Source organism: Dasypus novemcinctus, chromosome 6, assembly GCF_030445035.2.
Source record: "Dasypus novemcinctus isolate mDasNov1 chromosome 6, mDasNov1.1.hap2, whole genome shotgun sequence".
Lineage (NCBI taxonomy): Eukaryota > Metazoa > Chordata > Mammalia > Cingulata > Dasypodidae > Dasypus > Dasypus novemcinctus.
This window is the reverse complement of record NC_080678.1, coordinates 132,076,803-132,100,321: the sequence shown is the minus strand read 5'-3', so window position 1 is coordinate 132,100,321 and position 23,519 is coordinate 132,076,803. Positions and strand designations below refer to the sequence as shown.

The 23,519-nt window shown below is 50.1% G+C and overlaps 1 pseudogene; it reads left to right on the top strand.

Annotated features, from left to right (window-relative positions):
* Positions 1-687: 687 nt before the first annotated feature.
* LOC131278955 (FERM and PDZ domain-containing protein 2-like) lies at positions 688-22,662 on the top strand (annotated as a pseudogene).
* Positions 22,663-23,519: the final 857 nt, after the last annotated feature.

The following is a 23,519-nucleotide window of genomic DNA, read 5'->3' as shown; positions in this document are numbered from 1 at the left end:
CATGGGCCAGCTCATCACACAGGTCAGGAGGCCCTGGGTTTGAACCCTGCACCTCCCATGTGGTAGGTGGATGCCCTATCTGTTGAGCCAAATCTCCTTTCCAGAAGTGCTTTTTAAAGGCTAGAGTTTTCAGTGGGCAAGCCCTGGCAACCAACTGGACACCACTGGAGGGAAGAGACGTTTCTGTGTGAGGGGTTAATGCCCACAGAAGTCCTTGCAGTGTAGATGCTGCAGTGTTGTTTGATGCACACAACTGCACACACATCCATGTGTACACGTACACACAAAAGTATATGCATATACACATGCATATATGTGCACACATGTGTGCATACATTCTCACACGTGCACCACGCACACGCATTCACACACATGTTCATATATATACACACATGCTCACACACACACTTGCACACTCTGAAAACTGGAGCTACCTAAGCGCCTTGTGCTCAAACATTCCTTCCTGCTCTGTCTCAGCAGGGAGCAGATGGTCGAACCATAATCATCGTTTTTCTTTTTAGAAGAACAAACTTGGCTTGGTGTGAAGTCTGGTTATTTTAAGGGTTCTATCAATCAAATCCCAATTTCTCCTTCATGTTAATCATGTGAAGAGTGAATCGCAAGAGTCCCCTGCATCTATCGTACTGAGTTGAGGAATTCACCGGGGTCATTGGTTAACCTTTAGGCATGGAGGGACAAAGGGCAAACGTGTCCAAGCTGGGAGACCTGACACATCTCGCAGGTATTTGTATTTGAAAAAATGGGAATCCCAGCTTAAATGTCATTGCCAGGGCAACCAATGGGCCCACTGAGCCGTGTAGCTATCAAGGATTATGTCCCAGAGGACAGAGCCTCATCTCAGGAGCCCAAGTGGTTTGAAACCTCATTTGTCACCCAGAGAAGTGTTTGCAAGGATGGCTTTGTAAAGGCGAGGAGCAGAAGGGGTGGCCACAGTTCATTTCCATGCAGGCGTCCGCGGGGAGCTGAGGGATCCTCACTCCCATGAGGGCTTCGGGTAGCCCCGCGCGTCCAGTCCCGCAGCTCCTGGGGAGGACGGCCATGTGCCTCTGCCTTTTCTCCCTGAGATCTCTGTACTGGCACGTGCTAGTTAGGAGGACGGCATTCTCGGGGCCAATCAGAAGAGTCCCATGAGCTAGTGGGAAGGGAAGGGGGAGCGGAGCGGGGCGTGAGTGGGCTGTCACTGTCCCCGCACAGCAGAAGCAGACCTCCCCCATGTGTGTTTGTTTGCTTTTCCCTCCCCCAATCCAGACCTCAGCAAGTCTGTGCAAATGGCCAGCGAGAATGCTGCCCCCCTGGGGGGGCCCATGCCTGCGAGTTGGATTCAGAGACTCTTGAGCTAGGGAAATGCGCTGTTTGCACGTGGGCTCGAAGATGCCGAGGGAGGCCGGCCCTGCACATCCCTGGACGCCTTCAACCTGGACAGTGGTGGGGAGGGAGTCAGAGGCAGGTGGGTTTGTGCCTCTGTTGCCTGGGTGCGGTCACCCCTCGGGCTGAAGTGTGGTTTGCTGGCCTGGCGGGGGAGCGGCCGTGGCAGGCCAAGCCGCTGCCCCCATAATAGGGTGGCTGGTCGGACTCACCGCCACCCCTGAAGGGAGCTCGGCATGGGCGCAGAGTGCCCTCGGGTCTCCCCTTCTCGGCAGCCATGCTTCCGCGGCCGCCCCTCCTCCCGGATGGCGCCACACAATGCCTGTGGGGCGGCACCCTTCTTCTTCTTTCTCCCTGCACAGGTGCAGGGCGGAAAAATCCAGTCTGCCCTTTTCCCTCCCCCGACAGCAGCAACAGCCAGGCGTGGGTGGAAAAATCCAGTCTGCCCTCTTCCCTTCCCCCGACAGCCGCAACAGCCAGGTGTGGGCGGGAAACTCCAGTCTGCCCTCCACCCCAGCAACAGTAGCCACCAATCCCTAAACCCTGCCCCTTCCCCCAGCAACAGCGATGGCCAATCCCTAACCACCACCCCTCCCCCGTCCAGTACTGCCCACTGACCTTTCTCCGGCAACCAATCAGAACAGGGCGTGGCTTCGACCAATCAGCCTTCCCCAGCCCCTATAAAACTGTTGCCTCTCCCTCAATAAAGTTGGACTTGCGTGTTTACCTTGTGTCCGCGGTAGTTCTTCTGCCATGCGCCCTCCAGTCCTGAGAGCTCCCGACAAGGGCCTGGCCTCCCTTGTCCCCAGTTCGTCGCCTGCTTCTCCGGGCGACCCCTTTGTCGCCGGCTTTGCTGGGCGACCCCGTCAGCCGAACCGCGCAACCCCTGTGAGACCGACCCCTCGTCTGCTGCCGGACCGACCCCTCGTCCCAAGTGGGACCAACCCCTCGTCCGCAGCCAGACCCCACCTCTACCGACCGAGCAAGCCGTCGTACCTGGGCCCCAAGCGCCCATGTGTTTGGCATGCTGGGGTGATCAGCACCTGAAGGAATTGTTTAAAGGGGGTCTGATGTCTAGGGAAGGTATAAATCACTGGGGTAGCCAACTGTCAACTCACTCTGCAGAGCTTTAGTGAAGGCTGGGAGTTGTTTTATGCTCAACACAAACAAGCACTGCATCCCATCACCCCTACTACCTTACCCCTATCTTTTGGTGAAAAAAGAACTAGGTGGTGCTATGCAATTGAAGAGGAAGAAACGAATGAGTTGCATTAAGTCTTTTTGGTCTTATCATGAGCTGGGTATGGTTCTAGTCACTTCTGTACACCACCTACTAATTGGACCCTAGGATCCCTGTGAATCTGCTTCTGTTGTATTAACCACTGCATGGAGGAGGAAACTGAGGGGTTGGGATTTGAACCCATGCAGTGAACTCCAGACCCTGTGTCCCAAATATTTGCACTATGCTATCTCACCTATCAGCGTACTACTTGTTATTGAATTTATACAAGAAAATAATGAGCTCATAAACACAACTTTACACTATAACATGATGATCTGTAATGTTAAAAAAGAGCCTAGAGCCCTACAAGTTATATAGGTAGTCTGGATTCACAGGCAGCAGGTGACCAATGAAGACGGCTCTCTGAACCATTTCTTCAGGAAAAGTTCTGCATCTGTTTTGGCAATAGGGCTTGGGTGATTCAGTTGACCCTCAATGCACAGATATCTTAAAGTTATTCTTGGAAAATTATGGCCTAAATTCTATAGGTGCAAATATGCATTGCTACTGGCTGCAAATGAAATCACTAATAATGAGACAAAACTGTTGGAGTCTCTAATGCTGAGTAACAAACTAGCCTCAAACAAGCGGCTTAAATGACAACCATTTAGTTACTCTGATCATGCTTTTGTGGCTCAGAAATTTGGGCAGGGCTTAACCAAATGGTTCTTCTGCTTCCTGTGGTATAGATGGAGGACTCTTGACACTGTGCAGGAGGCAGCTGGATTCTTCTGGAGTGTTCTACATGGCTGTCCTCACAAGCCTGGCTCCTTGGTGGGGATGGGGCTGGGGGTGAGCTCAGCTGGGAAGTAAGACCCTAGAGCTGTCCTTCCCAATGGACTCCTGATAGCCGGAGCTGATCTTCTCACCTGCCAGAGGACGGGGCCTGGGCGGCCTTCCCCAGGCCTCCATCTGAAATGCCAAGAGCATCTCCTCCCTTGCCTTACCTGGCCTTGTCTCATCTTGCCTCTCCTTGTCTTGTTGGGTTGCTTTCTGCAGCCCCTCCACTGGCCGGGGACAGCTTCAGAGCACCTGTTCAATCCAGAAGCCAAGGACTTCCACCCCTCTCTGTGGGCCGCCAGCTCTGAACGTGTGCACTGATACCGACCAGGCCGCAGGATCCATATGGGGTAAAGGAAACCTTACTCCCGAGGCTTGCTTTAAATCCCTCACTGCCATTTCAGGCTGCTTCCCAAATAATGTCCATAATCTTTCTTTTTTTTTTTTTTAAATTATTTTCAAAGCGACTTAGAGTTGGGAAGTGCTCTCACAGTCAATGTCTGCCTTTGGCTTGGCAAGTGGCTCTGAGATGTGTTAGAGCTTTGGCTGAGAGAACCCCAGTGCTCTGGCCCCTGAAGGAGGAGGGGCGAGGGGGTAGGGGCATGAGTAGGAAAGCGTGGCATCCCTTAGGGCTGCGGCTCCTCCTGCAGACCCAAGGGGCTGGGGTTGGACTCTTCTCCACCAGGGTTCACCAGCAAACATGTGGAGTAGACAACCGTCCCTGTCTCTGACATCCTCCGGCAAGTTTCCAATGAAGGGCAAGGACAAAGACACTCCTTAAGGAGAAGAACTATTTATATGTGGGTTGGATCTGGCAGGCCACCGGGCACCTCTTAATCATGAACTGCCTCTGAGCATCCACCGTGGCACCTGGAGGAAGGAGAGGTGCAGAAAGCTCCGCTGTGAGGGAACCCCCTGGGCATTTCTCCATGTGCTCTGTCAGCACAGGCATGCCAACTCCCTGCCTCAGCCTGCCTGCCACTCCCCAAGGACTCCTCTGAGGGGGAAGTGCTCCAGGGTGCCCTGGCTGGCTGCTGGCTGGTGTCACCCCCGATTAGTAGAAGTGAAGGAGGGAAGGCTTTGCTGTCCATCCTGAGCTCCCCATTTGATTTTCACTGGCAGACAGGCACCTCTCTGCTCACCTTCTGTGGTTGGTCCAAGTCCAATGCAGAAAACAAAAGCTATAGTAAGTCAGGAAACCACCCTTTCCAGGCCAGCACCCCTGGAGAGCCCACCCTGCTCCAACCTCTGCTCTTAGACCCCGAAGTCCCTCACACTGATCCAGTAAGGCTAGCCAGAACTGTGTGTTCAATGATCTGTTCCCAGCACTGTCAGGAGACTAAATTTAAACTCAGTTTGCTCTCAGAGTTTGTTTTCACTTTGTCAAGTACCATTCTCTCTTTTTGTATTAGGTCCCAAATAATTTTGGGGAAAGCACATGTATTGCTTTGATTCCATCTCTAGGCTCACAAAACAACAGGACAAAGAGCTTTCCAGCAGAACTGGATCAGGAAATCATTTGCATGACACTGAAGCATGACCCATGCTGTGGCTTTGGTAAGCAGCTCCCGGCTGCCCTTGGGTGAGGTTCCATCTTTACACCTGGGCAGGGCGGGCACTTGTCCCTTTTGACTTTCTATTCTACCTTCCTGTCCTTCCTCTCCCAGTTTGCCTTCTTCAGGGGTCACTTCTGCTTTTCCTCCCTTTCAGTTTCCCCCAAGATCAATGAGATTTTAAGGTTAAAGTTTGCCTTTCAGCCTCCATAAGCCTTTGGGTGCATATCTTGAGAATCTAAGTGCAAGATTGGCAAAGGCTTTCTTTCCCCCTAATGCCTTTTAACAGCCTTTCTATAGTATAGTTAGCTTCTTAGGGATAGAGAAGAATAACCAATCTTCTCATCTCTTGTTACCACCTTTGAAGATCTTTAAAACCACACAAAAAATGAGAAACTGAGACAAGGTGCTGGGTTGAAAAATCAACTCTTTCTAGTTTCTGATGAGCTCCTGGAGCAGAATTGAGCACACCTGGGTGAGTCGCCTTCCTAGCTTTGGCTGTGCTTGCCCTCATGGTTGCTTATCTAGTTTTCTCCATGTGTTGGGGCAGAGGAAAAAGAGCTTCTTGAGAATTAGACACGTGTGTGCAAATATCAGCTATGGCACTTACTGGCTGATGACCCAACATCTCCGAGCTACCAAATTATTACATATCCTCTTAACAAGAAACACTGTCTTGGATTATAGTTTTGTCATGAATGAAGGAGAAGATGTGAGCACAGTGAACTCTGGAATCTTCATCTCTTCTATTATACCTGGTGAACTAGCAGAAAGAGCTGGAAAGATGAAACCAGGTATATCTGCTTCGTACACAGCCAGGGATGCTGCTTTAAGGAACTGCCCTTTCTTATTGAGATGCCTTCTTCTTCCAGGAGGGCAGATAGTGGCCTTGAATCACATCGGCCTGGAGGGCTTCGCATTCAATATAGCTGTTAGAATGGTCCAGAACTCTCCGGGCAACCTAGAATTAATGGTTTCTCAGCCGAAAGGTACATCTGAGCCAGGTTAGGGAGGCAGAAGGGCCACCTCGATGTCTAGGAACACATGATCGCCATGGGCACTGGGTCTCTGTGTCCCTGGGGGGTCTTCTGCATTGCTGTCCTTGCAGTAGTTAGTGGCTTGCAAAGAAGCAATGCAGGGGGCACAAATCAATACACTTGGCTTCTGCCTTGGCTTGTTCTGTTGAAAGGGTATGGTGTACCCAGTTCACAGCTGGGCCCACCCATTGGTTGTTTTCTTTTCCTGCCCACTTTTCCATGCATGTCAGGGAGGACATCCTTATTGTACCTGAAGTCCTTTTTGGAAGTGGCTGCACCAGGATGTCTTCCTAGGAGGGGCTTAGGCAGGGCAAAGAGGCCTGGGAAGCTGTTCTGAAGTTGAATTCACATAGCATGCAGGCTCTTCTTTTTTGGTGCCCCTGTTACAGATCAGCCAGACATTTTATAGATCAACCAAAAGAGTGAATTTTTTAAAAAGATGCTTTTATTCATCCTTTAGATAAGAATGAGAAAGCAACAATTGTTTGTAATGAATAATAATATTATTATGTTTATTTGGGGCAGTTTTTCAGGGATTGATGGAGATAATGGGGGAGGTTAATGCCCCCACCCCCAATTGCCTGGGACCACCACTGCTATTTGGTTGAACAGTTCTAGAATTTAAGTGCAGGCTGCCTGCAAATTCAGGCACATGGATTTCTCCCTCCCACTCCAGGGATGTGGCATTGCACAAATTCCTCTTATGTGCAGGAAAGCCTCATGTCACATCATCCACCCTTGTCTAGAGTCCACACACAGGCACCCCATTTTGCCTTGCCCCCCAGGAACCATGCATGCTCTTGTGCTCTCACAGACATGCAGCCCCCTGATGGCATTCCCAGGTGTCTGGCTGTCGTGGCCTGGAAGCCATGGGAGGGTGTCAGGAGGCTGTCCTGGGTCCCAGCAGTGGCCTCTCACCCAGGGGCCTGAGCCTGCCCTGGGACTTCTGCAAACACCAACCTTCCTTTTATGGTCTCTGTTAGGTTTCCCAACATGATTACTGTTCTTCCCGCAATATTGTCTCCCTCCCAGTATTTCCCATGAAAGTGGGACCGAGAGGCGCAGCCAAATGATCCAATTTGTTGTCAGGAAATAGAATGCAGCTGATGTTTCTCAATTCAGAGTAGTTCAAGGATGGCCTGTTGTGATGGGGGTTGTCAAAAACCAGTACCCAAAGTCTGTGATCCTCAAGCCACTAGTTTCAGAAGAATTTTGGACAATGGGTTCCCCACGATGGCTAGGAATTACATGTCTTTTCTCTGGGGGACCTCAGCCACCTGTTGGCATCCTTCCTTCATCAGAGTTTGAGTTCCTTCCACAGCCATGACCTGCATTCCCGTAGCCACAGGAAGGCATTTCCACGGTGATGCTGGCTGGATCTATGGGCACAGATGGACCACCAGGACATTTTTTGCTGTTGGGGCAGCCAGTCTTGTGGGAAGTCAGGGCCAGACTGATAACATTCCTATCAGGAGCAGCCACCAAGGTCTACGGTAAAGTGAGTTTTAATCACCTGCAAAAGGTCTCCTAGCTTGTCTTACTTTTAGTCAGGGCACCAATTGCAAAGTTGGCTTTTCAACCCATCACAAGTCCCCCACAGTCTCTTGGGAGGTTGTGGAAGAAAAGGCCCAGTGCTTACCATATTGCTAGGGACAAGGACAAGAGGACATTTGAAGGAAATGGCCAGGAATACAGCATTAGACAATGGTGGCCCCACAGCTCCTTACTGAATACCTTTAGATTGGAATAACTCCTAATCAAATCCATTCAACATGTGAGCGTGGGCACATCTCTCAGGGCTAATGAGTCTGTTTTGAATATAGTAAATCTACTTGTGTGTTTGTATGTCCCACTCTAAAGAAATCTACTATTCCTTCTTCCCACATACATATATTGAGCACCTAATATTAACAGTGAATACATTTATTGAGGCTCTACAATGGACTAAGCACTCTATCATCTATCTACCCATCCATCCATCCATCTATCATCTATATATCTATCATCTATCAATATCCCTATCTCTCTCTGTCATTCATCTATACATCCATTTATCATTCTATCATCCATCCATCCATATGTACATATATTTATTATCTATCTATCCATCCCTCATCTATGTATCCATTTATCATTCTACCTATCCATTCACCCTTTCATTTATCATTCTATTATCTACCTATCATCCATCCATACACCCACTTATCATTCTACCATATATACATACATAATTCTATCATCTATTATCTATCCATCCATCATCTGTATATCTATCATCTTTCTATATCCCTCTCTCTCATCCATCTGTACATCCATCCATCCATCCATCCATACTTCCATCCATCCACACATACATACCTTTATCATTCTATCTATCTATGTATCTATCTATGTATCTATCTATCTATCTATGTATCTATCTATGTATCTATCTATCTATCTATCTATCTATCTACCTATCTATCTATCTATCTACCTATCTATCTATCTATCTATCTATCATCTATCTACCGTCTCCCTAATCCTTACCAAAACCCTACCAGGTAGTTGCTATATTACTTCTATTTAGTGTAAGGAAATTGAGGTCACCATTCTTAAATGCCTTGCTCAAGGATTCACTTTTTAATTCATGACTTCATGTTCTTTCCTCTGTTCTTTGCCAGGTCAAGGGTTAGATGTGGGGTACACAGGGATCAGTCACCCAGGCTGTATCCTAGTTTGGTTATTACCAAGTACCCCAGAAAGAGCCCTGCAGGTTGGAGATGCTGCTGAGTGCTCATGATCCAGAGAGGCTGGATTTAAGAGCACTGCCACGTACTGCCTGCGGGGACTTAGGCCAGTGACTTAATCCTTTTGGCTTTGTTTTCTCAAGTTTGAATTGGGATAACACCTTCCTCATGGGACTATGAGAAGATGGGAAGGCATATAGATCTAGGATTTGTACCTGGCAGGAGCTTAATAAGGAGGAGTTGATGTTCTCTCCTCTGATCTGGTGTTTTCATAGTCGGGTTACTTAAGCGCCATTTAGGTTTTGAAATCACATTTCATATCTTCCTTCCCTCTTTTCTTAAAGCACCATCCTTCCCTAGATGCTAAGCTTACATCCTTCCCTGGAGCTCTGAAAGTCCCTCTGTCACTGGAAGAAAGTGCTGTGCTCCACGTAGAGCTGCCCACGTTTCCCAGCTGCTGACTTCTTCTTGGCTTGTTTTTTTTTTTTTTTAAGATTTATTTATTTATTTAATTCCCCCCCTCCCCCGGTTGTCTGTTCTCTGTGTCTATTTGCTGCCATCTTGTTTCTTTGTCCGCTTCTGTTGTCATCAGCAGCACGGGAAGTGTGGGCGGCGCCATTCCTCAGCAGGCTGCACTTTCTTTCGCACTGGGCGGCTTTCCTTACGGGGCGCACTCCTTGCACATGGGGCTCCCCTACACAGGGACTCCTTATGCGCATCAGCACTGCGCATCGGCCAGCTCCACACAGGTCAAGGAGGCCCAGGGTTTGAACCGCGGACCTCCCATGTGGTAGACGGATGCCCTAACCCTGGGCTAAGTCCATTTCCCTTGGCTTGTTTTTATAGGTGTCTGTGAGCACACCCCAAACAAGGAAATGAATAGCGGCACAGCCAATGCTGGGATCTTCATCATGGACAGCCTGGGTGACGGGAATCAGGGATGTTTTCTTTCACACACACAAGATCAGGAGAGAAATATTGAAGAAGTAGAAAAGGCTCAGGCTCAGAGCTCAGTGCCCAGACCGGTGCCTCCACTTTCCCCTCTGCCAGTAAAGGTACTCCTTTCCTCTGCTCACTTCCTAGAATTTGGAGGAGAGAGAACAGGTGGTGGGGCCTAACAGCACTGCCTTTGAAGTCCTCCTTTTCTCTTTATTTGCCATGTCAGGTGGATAGGAGTTTAATGTCTCAGTTTTCTAATCTGTAGAATGGAAATAAATTTCTGCCTTGCTTGGTTTTGAGAAGAGTATAAAGGGGAGTAAGCTCTTAGTCAGTACCTGGGCCACAGGGCACAGTGTTTGAGCCTTCAGTACCCATAGTTGCTCATTATAATTATTCCTGGCAATGACAACATGAAGAGATTGATTTCTGCAAAGGGCAATGAATAGACAATCAGGCAGCTCCTATTCTTGGCCTCTGATTCATCCCGAAGCTGGAAACTCAAGGGCTTTGCTCTGCGCAGCCCCCATCAGGGAGGAAGATCCTAAAGCCCATCTTTGGTGTATCAGTCATCTGTGTGCCTCCATCCTGCCTCCGCCGTCCTCTAGCAGTGTCACTTCAGATGCTGGGTGGGGTAGTCTCCCTGTGTTCTACCAGACCCCTCTCCGGCCTCTGCCTACTGCTTTGGACCCTGTGAAGCTGGTGTTTTTGGACTATCAGCAGCCTGCCTTGCCCTCTGTTTTCTGGTAGCCCCCGCTCAGGGGAAGATCCAACAGAAGCCTGGAGGTTGAGGAAGAGTGAGGACAGCTTTTCACTCTACCTCTGCATGACCACCACGAGCTGGCTGTGTTCCTTTGAATACCACAGTGCCCATCAGGCAGTCTTCGCCATGTAACTCCTCTCTCTAGGTTCCATCAACTGCTCCCCCTTTTGGCCCTTCAGGCCTAGGGGTAGTAAAGGCTCCCATTATTTCTAGCTGCACAGCACCTAACCTGTTCCTTATCAGTTTCTCTAAATGCTGCCAATGCCTTTGAAAACAGGCCTTTCACTAAACTCTCTTCCATGACCCAAGTTGAGCCTATGCACCTTCTAGCTCTTTCTGGGACCCTGATGGAAACAGGCAAGTCATTCCACTTCTCAGAGCCTCATGCTCCACTTTTGCTATCATTATCTGCTATGATGGAGGGCTTCATGAAAATCCCTGCCTCTTTGGCCATGGAGCTCACCCAGACAGGGCCTCCTATGAAGAACCGGATGCAGGGGGTCTGCAAGAGAAGACGGGCAGCTGATGTGCACTGAGCGCTTAACTATGTGCCAGGCAGCATCCTAAATACTTTCAGGTACCATCTCATGGAGTCTTTAAGGCAACCCTAGAAGATAGTTACAATTAAAAACTCTTTTAAGAGATGCGGTACCTAAGGCACAGAGAGAAGGAGGAGCACACCCAATGGCCCACGGAGGGTATGCACCCACACTGGGATTCAAATCAAAGGAGTCTGACTCCACAGGCAAAAGCTTAACCACCGGGCCACACATCAGAGGCTCCCTTGGCCAGAAGCGGGGCTTCAGACTGGTGTTCTCCGAGCCTGGTTTTCTCTGGACCCTGCTTTCTGGCAGGATGCTGAGGGTCACCACAGCCATGACTCTCATGACCCAGCCTGGAGAACGGCCAGGGCCCAGGATCCCTGGGCCACCGGGCAGCTTCACTGCCAGGAAGCTCCTGGGGCACGTTGGGTGTCAACTCTCAGAGGCTGTTTCACTCTTTGATTTTTAAAATTGAGACCAAATACCATGGGGTGTGTGTGTGGGGTGGTCTGGGAAGGCTAGGGTTTTGTCTGTGACTATACCAGTCTCTTTGGAAAGTCTTCTTTTTGATAGATCATTATTCCATTTACTCCAGCTTGTTTATTTTCTGTGTCCAGGTTACATTTTCCAATGTAGCAACTAGGACACAGCCTAGGAGAGGGGACAGAATGGACAAGAGCCTGGAGTGCCCTTGGGCCCAGCTGCTGGACGTGGGCTGTGTGGCCAGTGGGACATCCACAGCAGCCTGGGCGTTCCCTCCTAGCCCTGTGTGACTCTGGCTTGGTTTCCCGCTGTTGCTTGCTGAGACCTCCCCAGTTCTGTGAGCGCTCCTATCGCCTGAACGTGGGTTCACCTTTTGGTTCTTCCACTGCCTGGCTACGTGTTCTTACATTTCTGAGCCTCCAGATGATAACATGCACTTTATCTCATGCACTTTATCACAACTGCATTTAGCATCACAACTTTTTGGGGTTAATTGGGAATCTGTTTGTTAAAAGTCTGTCCCACAGTAAATGGTAAGTTCAATAAGGGCAGGAATCATGTCTCACTTATCACTGCCATATTCCCAGTGACTTGCACAATGCCTGGCACATAATTAGTGCTCAATAAATGTTGTTGAATGATTGGATGAATGAGAGAACAGATCTAACATGGTTATTGTCATAGCACCAAGCAAAATGCTTGGTACAGAATAGAAAATTTTTCTCTTCTCACCTTCCCTGGAGCAGCCATCCATCCTAGCCATGATTGCTAGGAATTAGTGAAGCTCTTCCTGAAGTTTCCTTCCACCTGAGAAGCTTTTGTCTGTCTGGTATCTGGTATGCCATTGCTTGTCCGTGTATCCTGTGTGAAGTTACCAGGATGTCTCTGGAACACGTCAGTTTAACATAGAAGCTCACATCATGAGTGGAGACTTGAGGGAACCCACGTTTATTGAGCCCCTGCTGTGTGCTGCACGTCATTCACAGCCACACTAAGTTAGGAGGGAGCTCTCTCGTTCCATTTTTGTGGACTGTGAAAAACTGAGTCTGAAGAGACCAAAATACCATCCCAGGCCATACAGGGAGGAGCTAATAAAGCTGGAAATGAAGCTCTTGTTCTTTCTGTCAGCAGCTGGGAGCTAAGTGGTGCCATTGCTTATAGATGGGGTGAGTGCCTTCATGTTTTCTTTTTATTCTTTTGGTTTGGTGCAGAGTGCTGGTTCTTCTCATCCACTATCCCCTTCAGAAACCAATGCTGGTGAAATCTACTTTGTGGAACTGGTGAAAGAAGATGGGACTCTTGGATTCAGTGTGACTGTAAGAGTTGTTAGGAGAGCATGGAAAGCCAATGTTGAAATGATGGCCATTTGGCGGGCATCCATGCATATGGCAACCTTTGATAATGTACTCATGGTGCACAAGCATGTACACCACCACTAGGGAGGTGGATGAACTAAGAAATCAGCAGGAGCCTGCAGTGGAGGATGGAGGTCAAAGGCAAACTGGGAGATGCAGGTCACCCTTGGTTTGCAGGTGCTAAGGAGCACCAGCAAGCAGAGGAGGAAATATGAGTGGAATTGAGGGATGTATCCTGACTTTGAGGTTAAGGTGGTTGGCAAGGAGAAGGCAAGGATGGTATGACTGCAGGGGCAAAAGCCAAAGGTGAGTGGGGTCATCCACAATCATCCAGAACAGGACCAGGGTGGAGTCTTGGTTCCCCCCCAGCTACAAGGGCCAGCTACAAGTCGCATTGGTGAGGCCTTGGCCAGGACTGGCACTTTGTTTTTGGTTTCTGGGCTTTATCTGGCAGACCCTTGAGGAGAGTTTGGGGCATGGTAGCCACAAAGGGTGGTGGGAACTCAGAGGTAGGAAGCTTTTGCCCTTGTTACAGACATTGGAATGGGTCTGGATTCCAGGAACTTTGTTGTTAGATTTAATTACTGATTGGAAACAGGATAGAATTTTCCGTCAGGAAGGGAATGCTATGGCTAGTGAAAATTTCCAAAAGAAGCCCAAGAGCTAAGTGAATGGAGGACATTCTTTGCTTTCCTACCAGATAATGCTGTGTGCCTAGAGCAAGGATACCTGAATTGTTGGATCATCATCCAGCCATAAATTTGATGTCAGTGGAAGATTTTACATGTGCATATAAGAAACCAAGAAATAATGTGCATGTGTCCACATTGAGTGAATGGACTGGTAAAGAGTATAGACAATTTATCCTTGCCTTTGGGTAACAGTCCTATCAGACACCAAAACATGGTTATTTCTCCTTTGAGAAACTTGCTAAATTTTGGTATAGTCACAATTAATAAATATGCTGATAAGAGGTAGGCTACTTCCTTTGGCTAGCAAAACACTTTCAATTTCTTTGGGGAAATTTAATTTCAAAAATAATTATTGAAATGTCACATTCTAATCCAAATGACCATTAAACAAATGGAAAACCACAGAAATACAAATTAAATTAGAATAAAGCTTCCAACCTTATTTCTACCAGATTGGCAAAATTTTGCTGGTGGGATGCAGAGAGCAGGTATTCTCATACAAAGCCAGTGGAAAAGTGAATAATTATTTTAACATTCACATTGGGATGCAATCTAGAACATCTGTTACAATTAACAGTGAACGTATTTATTAATATGTATCAATAAAATTGGTTTTAAAAAGTGAGAACAGCTTTCCACCCAGAAATACTACTCCTGGGAATCTATTTCATGGAAATAAGAGTCCTAGTAAGTAGTGCTGTATGTGAGAGAGGAGGAGGTGGAGGAGAAGGAGAAGGAAGAGGAGATGGAGGAGGAGGAGGTAAGAGGAGGAGGAGAAGGAGGGGGAGGGGGAGGAGAAGGAGAAGGAAGAGGAGATGGAGGAGGAGGAGGAAGAGGAGGAGGAAGTGGAGGAGGTGGAGGGGGAGGAGGAGGAGATGGAGAAGAAGAAGGAGAAAGAAATTCTTTGAGAATAGTATGATTCCATTGTAAATATCTTTATATGTGTGTTTACCTGCATAAAGTAAATTGGAAAGAAAAAGATAGAATTAGGTCTTTATCTGCTAAACTCTAGAGAAATGGTCACCATCTCCTGTCAAGTAAAAAAAAATGAGCTGCAGCATGCTATGTAGAGATTAACTCTATTTTTGTACATACAAACTATCCACCAACATGAGAGGGGCCAGGCTCCAGCCGCCAGGCAGTAGCCACAGTCAGCCACATTGGTTTCTACCCACGGAGAGATGTGCTGTGCATCAGATGCAATTCCAATTCCCGAGAGCCTTCCCTGCACCCAGCTTGGGTTCTGGGGATACGGCAAAGCTCCTGCACGTGGAATGCATTCTTGAGAGCTCCTACCCTTCTTGCTCCATGGGTGCTGTAGTCTAAACTAACAGGAAAACATATGACAGTGTCCAAAGGCGGTAAGGTACTGGGATAGAGTGGTAGGCGGGTGGGGCTGCCTTCATCAGGGAGCTCGGGCAGGGCCTCCCCCAGGGCAGCCGGCAGGGTGGTGAGCTGCGAGATTCAGCTTTCCAGGGTGGCACGACCACGCGTGTGCTCTATGGAGGCATCTAGGTGAAGTCCATCATTCCTGGAGGGCCCACCGCCAGGGAAGGGTGGATCCTGCAGGGTAAGAGATGGCGCTTAGTGCGGAATTTGCATCCTGCAGCCAACAGCCTCAGCAGGCAGACTTTAGACCCTGGCCTCGCCCACTTCCGCTCTGTGAAACCTCGTGCCAGCAGAGTGCCCCTCCTGGTTTTGGTTCCATCACCTGCAAAGGAAGTAAGTTAACCTGCCCTGCCCAAGATAGGTCTACTGTGGGCATTGGATGCTCTATATCGGCAAGTGATGTAAAGCAAGCTATGTGCTTCCCTTGCATTGTGACTCACTTTCATAGCTGAGGAGGATCTTGCCAGCTTTTTCTCGGCCCTATCTCGTGGCCCATGGCTCTAAAGGAAGGGGCTAATTTTCTCTTATTCCCCAAAACTGTCAGAATTGAGTCAGAAAGGGCACTTAGAATCTTCCTTATCTTCATGTCCCCTAGAATTCCAGTGTCCTCCATCTCAATGGCAACTCCCTAAACTTTTTTGAAATAAAGCACATCCTGGAGCTATAAAAATTACCCCTGAGAGGCTTGACAAAACCATTTCTCAGGGAAATGGGGGCGAGGATGAGGGTGAGCCCATCTGTTTTAACCATTTTGTGAGCCAGTGATGGAAAGATTTTTCTATCGCTGACTGATTACATGCTTTGTTTTTTTTGTTGTTGTTGTTTTTTTTGTTTTTTAAAGATTTATTTATTTAATTTCCCCCCTTCCCCTGGTTGTCTGTTCTTGGTGTCTATTTGCTGCATCTTGTTTCTTTGTCCACTTCTGTTGTCGTCAGTGGCACGGGAAGTGTGGGCGGCACCATTCCTGGGCAGGCTGCTCTTTCTTTTCGGGCTGGGCAGCTTTCCTCACGGGTGCACTCCTTGCGCGTGGGGCTCCCCCACGCTGGGGACACCCTTGTGTGGCACGACACTCCTTGCGGGCATCAGCGCTGCGCATGGCCAGCTCCACACGGGTCAAGGAGGCCCGGGGTTTGAACCGCGGACCTCCCATATGGTAGACGGATGCCCTAACCACTGGGCTAAAGTCCGTTTCCCTACATGCTTTGGAAGGATGGACTGAAAGGAGCTGCCCGACGTTCAGAGTGGGGTGCAGCTCCTGGCCAAGGCAGGGATCCCCTGATTCTGCAGGGACACCGCGTAGCTCTGCCTTCCCCTCCCCTCCTTGAGGTCCTGGGCAGGGTGCTGGGGCAGGGGTGTGGAAGAAGAGGCCTTCCTGCCAAAGCGCTGGGATGTGAGGGCAACATCTGTCCCTCCCCCAGGTGACCGGCTCCTCTAGGTGGATGGAACGAGCATGTGCGGCCTCACCCACAGGCAGGCTGTCCCGGGCCTCACGGGTTCAGGGCAGGTAAGGGCGCCTTGTCCGGAGGCTTTCCTTCCTTCCAGAGCTTTCCTGGATGGCATCAGGAACTGCAGGGGCCTCTGGGTGGGAGGGAGGGAGGCAGGAAAGAAAACAAAATTTCTTCTCCTTCTCTCTTTTTTTCTTTTTTGTTCTTCCACTTATCACGGTTTTTCTATGGGGATGTGAAACCAGGAGGAAACAGACAGCTATTTCCAAGCAGAAAATCTCAGCCCCTACAAATAGCCTTGAAAAAGTTCCTTGTTGCTTGCCTAGATTCCAGGACCAGACAGCAGGATGGAACGGGTGGGGTGCGATGGCTTCTCCAGCTTGTCTCCGGGTGCTGCTTGCTCATGCTCTCGTCCCCAGTCCTCTGCCCTCCTCGCCTTCGCACATGGTGAAAGCCCCTGCCCAGAGCATGCCCATCTCCATCCCCTTGTATTTTTGCCCACCAGGGCCTTTGAGTCACAATGAGGTGGGAATTCAGGACACCCAGGGCAGGAGACTCACACAGCGGTCCTCCTGATTCCTCCTGACTCCAGGCAGGGTACAGGCACAACCTAGAAGAGACTTTATTGTGTTGGGTCCTCTGCCTAAAGGTGGGCTCTGTAACCACCCAGTGTCCAAGCCTCAGAGCCGGCATTGCCTTCTCCATCACTGGGAAGGCAGCAGAGACTGAAGGTCCACCAGGGCCCCTTCCAGCCAACTGCAGGGCATGGTTCTGGTCCCTTTGGCTTCCTCTCCCAAAGCAGGCTGCTGATTTATGGTGAAGTTACTTACCCTGGCAACTTAGTCTGACATATCTTGAGAAGCGATTTATTAGGACCCTCTGTTCTTACGAGAAGAAGAAATGATGACATGGCTAGCACCAGGAGGGCCATCACCTTCCATCTCCCCCCTCCCTGCTACCGTCACTTGGCTAACAGCGTCAGCCTTCACGTCAGGTGTTATTTCCTTGAGTAAGCTCTCCCTAACCTCTCCAGCCTGGAGTAATTGCCCTTGCCCTCTGCTCCCAAGCATCCTGCTCTCTGCATTTCAGTTCAAATTACGACTGTTTACTTCCCTGTTTTCCCTGGTGAAAGGAAGCCCTTCATTCTTGTTCTTTATCCCCCAGACCTTCAGCTGGTTTCTAAGACCTACAGGTTCTGCTTCTGAAGCAGCTTCCCAGTGCATCCGCCTCCTGCCCTCTCCCACTGCCAGGGCCCACCTGGGTGAGCAGAGCACTTGGCCTGTGCTTGTGTTCATTTCTTAATTTATTTATCCCTCTACCTCACTGAGTGCATGTTTACTGAGCACCTACTAAGTGCTGGGCACTGTGCTCAAGGAACAACCCTGTAGAACTTTGCTACCTGGTTGACTCAGTGGGGGTGACAACAGGTAAGAGCTGTCACCCTGGGATCACAGGCTTGCGCTGGATGATGACTGCAGGAGATGATGGTGGCAGGGCCATGTCCCCAGGATAGAAGTTGGCATTTCTAAAAGGCTGCCAGGAGGGGCCCAGCTACTCGTCCATGAACCCCAACTGGGTATAGACCATATGGGGGAGAGGGGTAGGGAATCAAACCAGAAGGAAATCAGGCCTCTGAAGGCCAGACTGGAAAAGGCCTGGAGGGAGTGCCATGCTGGGGGATTGGATTGGGGCAGTGGGAAACATTGGAGACTTTGAATCAAGTGTGTAGCACGACTGATTTTTGTTTTAGGCCAGTCCACTGGTGACATGAGGGGGTGGGGATGAGGGAGGCAAAGGCAGGACCCAGGAAGCCAAGTTTGCTGGCTCTTGCCCAGTCCAGCTGGGCATTGGCATTGGGGGAGGAAATGGGGAAAGGGGAAGCACTGGGGGGGCTGCTTCTAATGTACGACCTGCAAGCCTGAGAAACCAGGTGACTATTTGGAGGGCAGAAGGGGGAGAGCCAGATGACTCCAAGTGCAGCCCCTGGGAGCCTCACTGCATAGGGGTCCACATGCTGAGAGCCACTGCAAAGGGAGGAGGCAAAGCAAAGAGGGGGAAGGAGGAGAGGGGATGGGTTTGGCCTTGAATATGGAAACAGAGGGACACGTTTTACTCCCACATATACTTACTTGTCCAACAGGGAGCTAGAAAGATGGGTCTGGATCCCACCAAATAGATTGGAGATTTTGATTTGAGATTCAAGTGAAGTAGCTTAATGCAAGCATCAGGAAATTAAGAAGCATTTGCAGGGTGAAGGGAGGGCCTCCCAGTTGCCATATGAAATGTGAATTGAGTTTGCTCACCCTTCCTTGTAGATTGCAAGGCTGGTCTTAGAGAGCAGAGGCCTCAGGATGGCTCAGCAGAGTCCTTCTGCCAATGACAGGATGGGAGATGTATGTTCAGCTGTTTCCTTGGTAACAACCTTGCCTGGCAGGCCCACGAGCTGTGTCTCAGTGACAGATGGTGAGAGGAGAGTGAACTGAGTGTTACTATTGTCCTGTCATCGGGTGCTGCTTTTGAAATATCAACTCAAAGGGGAAAGGCAGGGAGGCTTCCTCTCTGTTCTCAGAAGAAGAGGGCCAGGGGAGATGATGCAGCTGGCTTTCTAATGGGGTTGGGAGGCAAGCTAGTCATATATAGTTCTGCAAAACAAAAGTATTGTCCCTACATGATTACCAGACCTAATCCTGCCCTTCAGCCTTCCTAAGACTTTTGGGCCAGAGCATTTGCACGAAAGTATTTAAGGATGACATTCCAACCAGGGCATTTGTAGCCAAGGACCTGAGGACTGGCCGGGCAAGGTGAGAGGGGAAGATGCTCGGGAATTCTATCCTTATTCTTGTCATCGTTTTCAACAGCAAACCCACAATCAGCTCAGAGTGGCATAATTACATGCCTTCTGAGGGGTAATCTCTCTGTACACCCCTCCTGATTTTGTTTCCCGCTAAGAAAGTGCCTATTGCCTTACAATACCGTAATGTGGTACTTAGCCATTTTCCAGTCCCGTGGTAGAGGCTTTCAGTCCTGCGACAGGACCTGCACGTTGGACAGAAGGGGAGGTGATCAGGGGGGCATGGTTGGCTGTGACCGAGGGTAGCACTCGGTGGTGAAACAAGGAGGCTTCTTCTTTCATTGTTCCTCTGCTCACCCCAACTCTGTCTTGGAGAAACTGAGTATGAACTGAACTGAGGATCCCAGCTGAGGGGATGGGAAAGTTGGCCGCACAGCACACCTCCACCTGGACTGCTTCCAACGCTCTCATTCTGGCCCCAGTCATGCTCCTTGGCCGTGCTCTGCCCCTCTATGTGTTGAGCACCGAGCAGGATGGGAAGGGCAGTGTGTGGGGGGAGTAGCTAGGTTTCAGATGCTATGCTCATCTTTGGTAGCATTGGCCCACACAGGCCACACAGCTAAACAAAATGACCATGAAAAATATTGTCCGTAGAGTTGATGATAATAGTCAGCATGGTCTAATTAGGCAAAAATTGAATTTCAAGCATACTAAAAATTGATGCAACAGGAATATATGTGGTGCAAATTCTACCAAGGGCCAGTATGTTGTACATGGGCACAAAACATATGTCAAACTGTAAACGTTGTTGACTATAAATGTACTCTCCAGTTAAGACAGCTACTTGTTACCTGCAGCAGTTAAGCACTTGAAGTATGGCCAACTCAAATTAATAAAACAAATATTGGATTTTGAAGCCTCGTATGCAAGAAAAAATGTAAAACATCTCAATAATTGTGTCACTTTGATGACCCTTTGAAATGGTACTATTTTGGAATATCCAATTAAATCATATGATCAATATTTATTTTATGTTTCCCTTCACTCTTTTAAAAAGGTGGCTATTAGAAAGCTTTGAACTTCCAATTGTGGCTTACATTTGTAGCCCACATTTTATTTTTATTGAACAGCCCTGACCTGTACCGTGTGTAATGGACTCAGATATTAAAAACGAGGAAAATGAAGTCTTCCTATGTGAACTAGAAATCATCCATCTCCTTGATAATTTGCATTTTGAGGCCGGATCCCAATCCGTGCCATCGACTGAAGGATTTTGTTTGCTTGACTTCCTACCACGCAGGTTGTACGTTCGAGATCAAACTGAAAAAGAATTCCAGTGGTTTGGGACTCAGCTGCGAGCCGATGGAAAGTGAAAGCTGTGGTGTCCCCTGGAACAGTCTCCTGAGGGTGGAGAGGCTCTTCCCGGGGCAGCCCGCCGAGTAGAACGGGGCGCTCTCCGCCGGCGACGTCACGCTGGCCGTGTACGGAAGGTCCCCAAGGCCTTACCTCCCAGCCCCCGGGGGACCCCACGGCGGCACTGTCGTCAGGCCGCTCCATCCCACCCCGGGGGACACCCTGGGCTCCCCAGTATCACGCGTGGAGCCGCATCTCCCCTCACACAAAGACGGCAGTTGGTGGAACAGCCTCCCTTTTCATTTTCCATCTTGGTTTTTAAAAATCTGCCCTTGAGCAGGCCCTGCTGCTGCCGAAGGTCGTGGAAACAGATGAGAAACCCCTGGCTTCCGTGCTGGCTCGAGGCCTCCTCACACTCTGGAAGGTTCTGGGAGCTGAGTAAGGGCACTGAAAGGACTAGAGCGATGGCCTCGCTGCCCTCGTCCTGATTCCTCCACCAAATTTACAGCATTTGGTGTGTAGTGTTACATTGATTTCCTGTCAGCGAAAAATGGGGAGGGCAAGAAGTGGCCACTTCTCATACTGAGAGTTCAAAATGTCAGGGAAATATGGTGTCAGCCAGAGTCCCGGACAAGGGCAGGTCATTTGAGGGGAGCTGGAGAAAGGAGTGGGCAACGGTTTGGGAAGCTCAAGGCAGAGCTCAGTAGCCTGGGCTGGTGACGGTGGGGTGCGGTCACCCAGCCCTAAGCCTGCCAGGGAGTGACCCAACCCTAGGGACAGAGAGAGCTGGCTCAGGCCTGTCCATTGTGGTGGGGAGCCAGCCCCTGTGCCCCTGTGTCTCTTGCCGCCCGTGTGCCCCGGGCTGACGCTTTAAGCCCAGAGCCGTTCTCTGAGCGCCACTGCAGGTGACACAGGGCGACAGCTCTTGAGGTCTTGGAGTTCATGGTGGGGGTGCCAGGGACAGACAAGGAAACAACAGTGACCGCAGGCAATAAGTCCATGAGAGAAAACAACAGAGAAACCTAATGCGGTGTTTGCACCAGGGCACAGGGAGTTGGCTTGGGGAGGGGTGTTCCGTGGGCGTCCTGTGCAGCTAAGGGGGATCTGAGGGTCTCGGGGAGGACTTTGCTTCTAAGGGCACGTTTGACAAGGTCTGGAGGCACTTTCGCCTGTCACAGCTGGGGCGTGAGTGCGCATGTGCGCAGGTGGATGCGCATGTGCGCGCAGGTGGATGCCACGTGCTCCCGGCATTGGTGGGTGGAGGCGGGCATGGCCCCGTGTCCCAGTGTGTACGGGCCAGGTCTGCTCAGCAGGGAGTGCGCTGGCCCCAAATGTCCTGCGCCAAGGCCAAGAAATCCTGGGCTGGAGAGGAAATAGGGCCCATGGAGGGAGAATATCAGATCGTCTCAGGAGGGGAAACGTGCCCGGGGCCCTGAGAGGTTCCGCCTGGTGGGGGTTAGGATGTGGGTGCACAGGGGGCAAGGGCCGGGGGCTGAAGGCAGAGGCCACGGCAGGTGGGAACGGGCTTCAGGGGCTGAGCCCACGTGGAGGGCAGGCTGGTGGTTGCAGAGGGGGCTTGGTTTTAGCTACGTTTTGGCAAGATCACCCTCGAGCGAGGTGGAACGTGGGGCGTGGGCTTGACCCTGGAGAGGCAGGAGTGCAGAGGAGGCTCTTGCAGTGTGGCAGGGAAGAGACCGCAAGGGCCTGTGGCCCCTGAGATGGAGGTGAGCTGGGGGGCCAGGGGTCGAGATGGGACGGTCACGTGTTTGAGTCTGTTTCACCCTCTCTGAAGAAAAAGCACCAGTAGCTGCAGGTCCTGGCACAAATAGGAATGGCCCATTTCCACACAGGGCCCATTGCGGGAACCCCGGGCTGCAGCATCTGCCCCTTGCATTTTGAAAAGTTTACACTCTGCAGGGTTCTCTGGAGCCGGGAAACAGATCAAGATGGGCAGAGGGGGGAGAGGAAACAGGCACCAGGGAGAGCGTGGGGAGAGTGGGGGAGAGGAGGGAGCTTGTGCCCACCTGGTGGCCACAGATGTGCCCAGCCCTGGATTTCACCGCACACTTTGGTTTCCCCTAGGAGGTGCTCCATCTACTTTGAGGAGCCCCGCAGGAGGCTGGGACTGGCCAGGGATGGCAGGTAAGACACGGAACACTCTGCCCTCTTCACCTGCTCGGGCTCAGGTATTAGGTTTCCTGCGTGGTGGGTCCTGAGAAGCTCGTCCTTGCTTGTAGGCCTCCTTCTCGCACTAGGGTAGGAAATCAGCTGGTCCCCATGCTCAGTTAGTCTGTGCTTTAGTTTCCTAGCTGCTAAAACAAATCCCCTAAGATAGGTTGGTTTAAATAATGGAACTTTATTGGCTAATGGTTTCAGAGCTAGATGGTGAGCGTCCTCCCAGGACCAGTATCTTCTGACTGGCCGGGAATCTTTGGGACTCCTTGGCTTTACCATCCCATGGCAATGCCCATGGCAGCTGTGTCTCCTTTCTCTTTGGGGTTCCATTGACTTCTAGCTTCTCGCTCTTCCTGTGGCTTCTCTTCCGGTCTGACTTTCTCTCTGCTTATAAAGGACTCCAGTAATCTGATTTGAGCCCTATCTCATTCAGCCGGGCCACACCTAAACTGGAGTAACATCTTCAGGAGACCCTATTTACAGTGGTCCACAGCCACCAGAATGTGGACCAAGACCAAGACCATGTCCAAACGGGTGCACATCCACCGCAGTCTGGGACAAGCTCATGAGATGGCATCTCTGCCTGCTCCTTTGGGCTTCCACTCCCTACTTCTGCCTCTTGTGACATTTGACTTTTCCTGTAGATGTTTATTTCTTCACTGTAGAACTTCTAGAGCCAGGTTCTCCAGCAGCCTGGGCCTCCAGGAGCAGAAATAAAGAAAAAGGAAAGTAGACACACAACCAGAGCACAGAAAACCAGGTACTTCATTCTGAGGACTGAAGTGTAAAAAAAACAGGACAGATGTCCTCCTTCCTGAAATATGAATG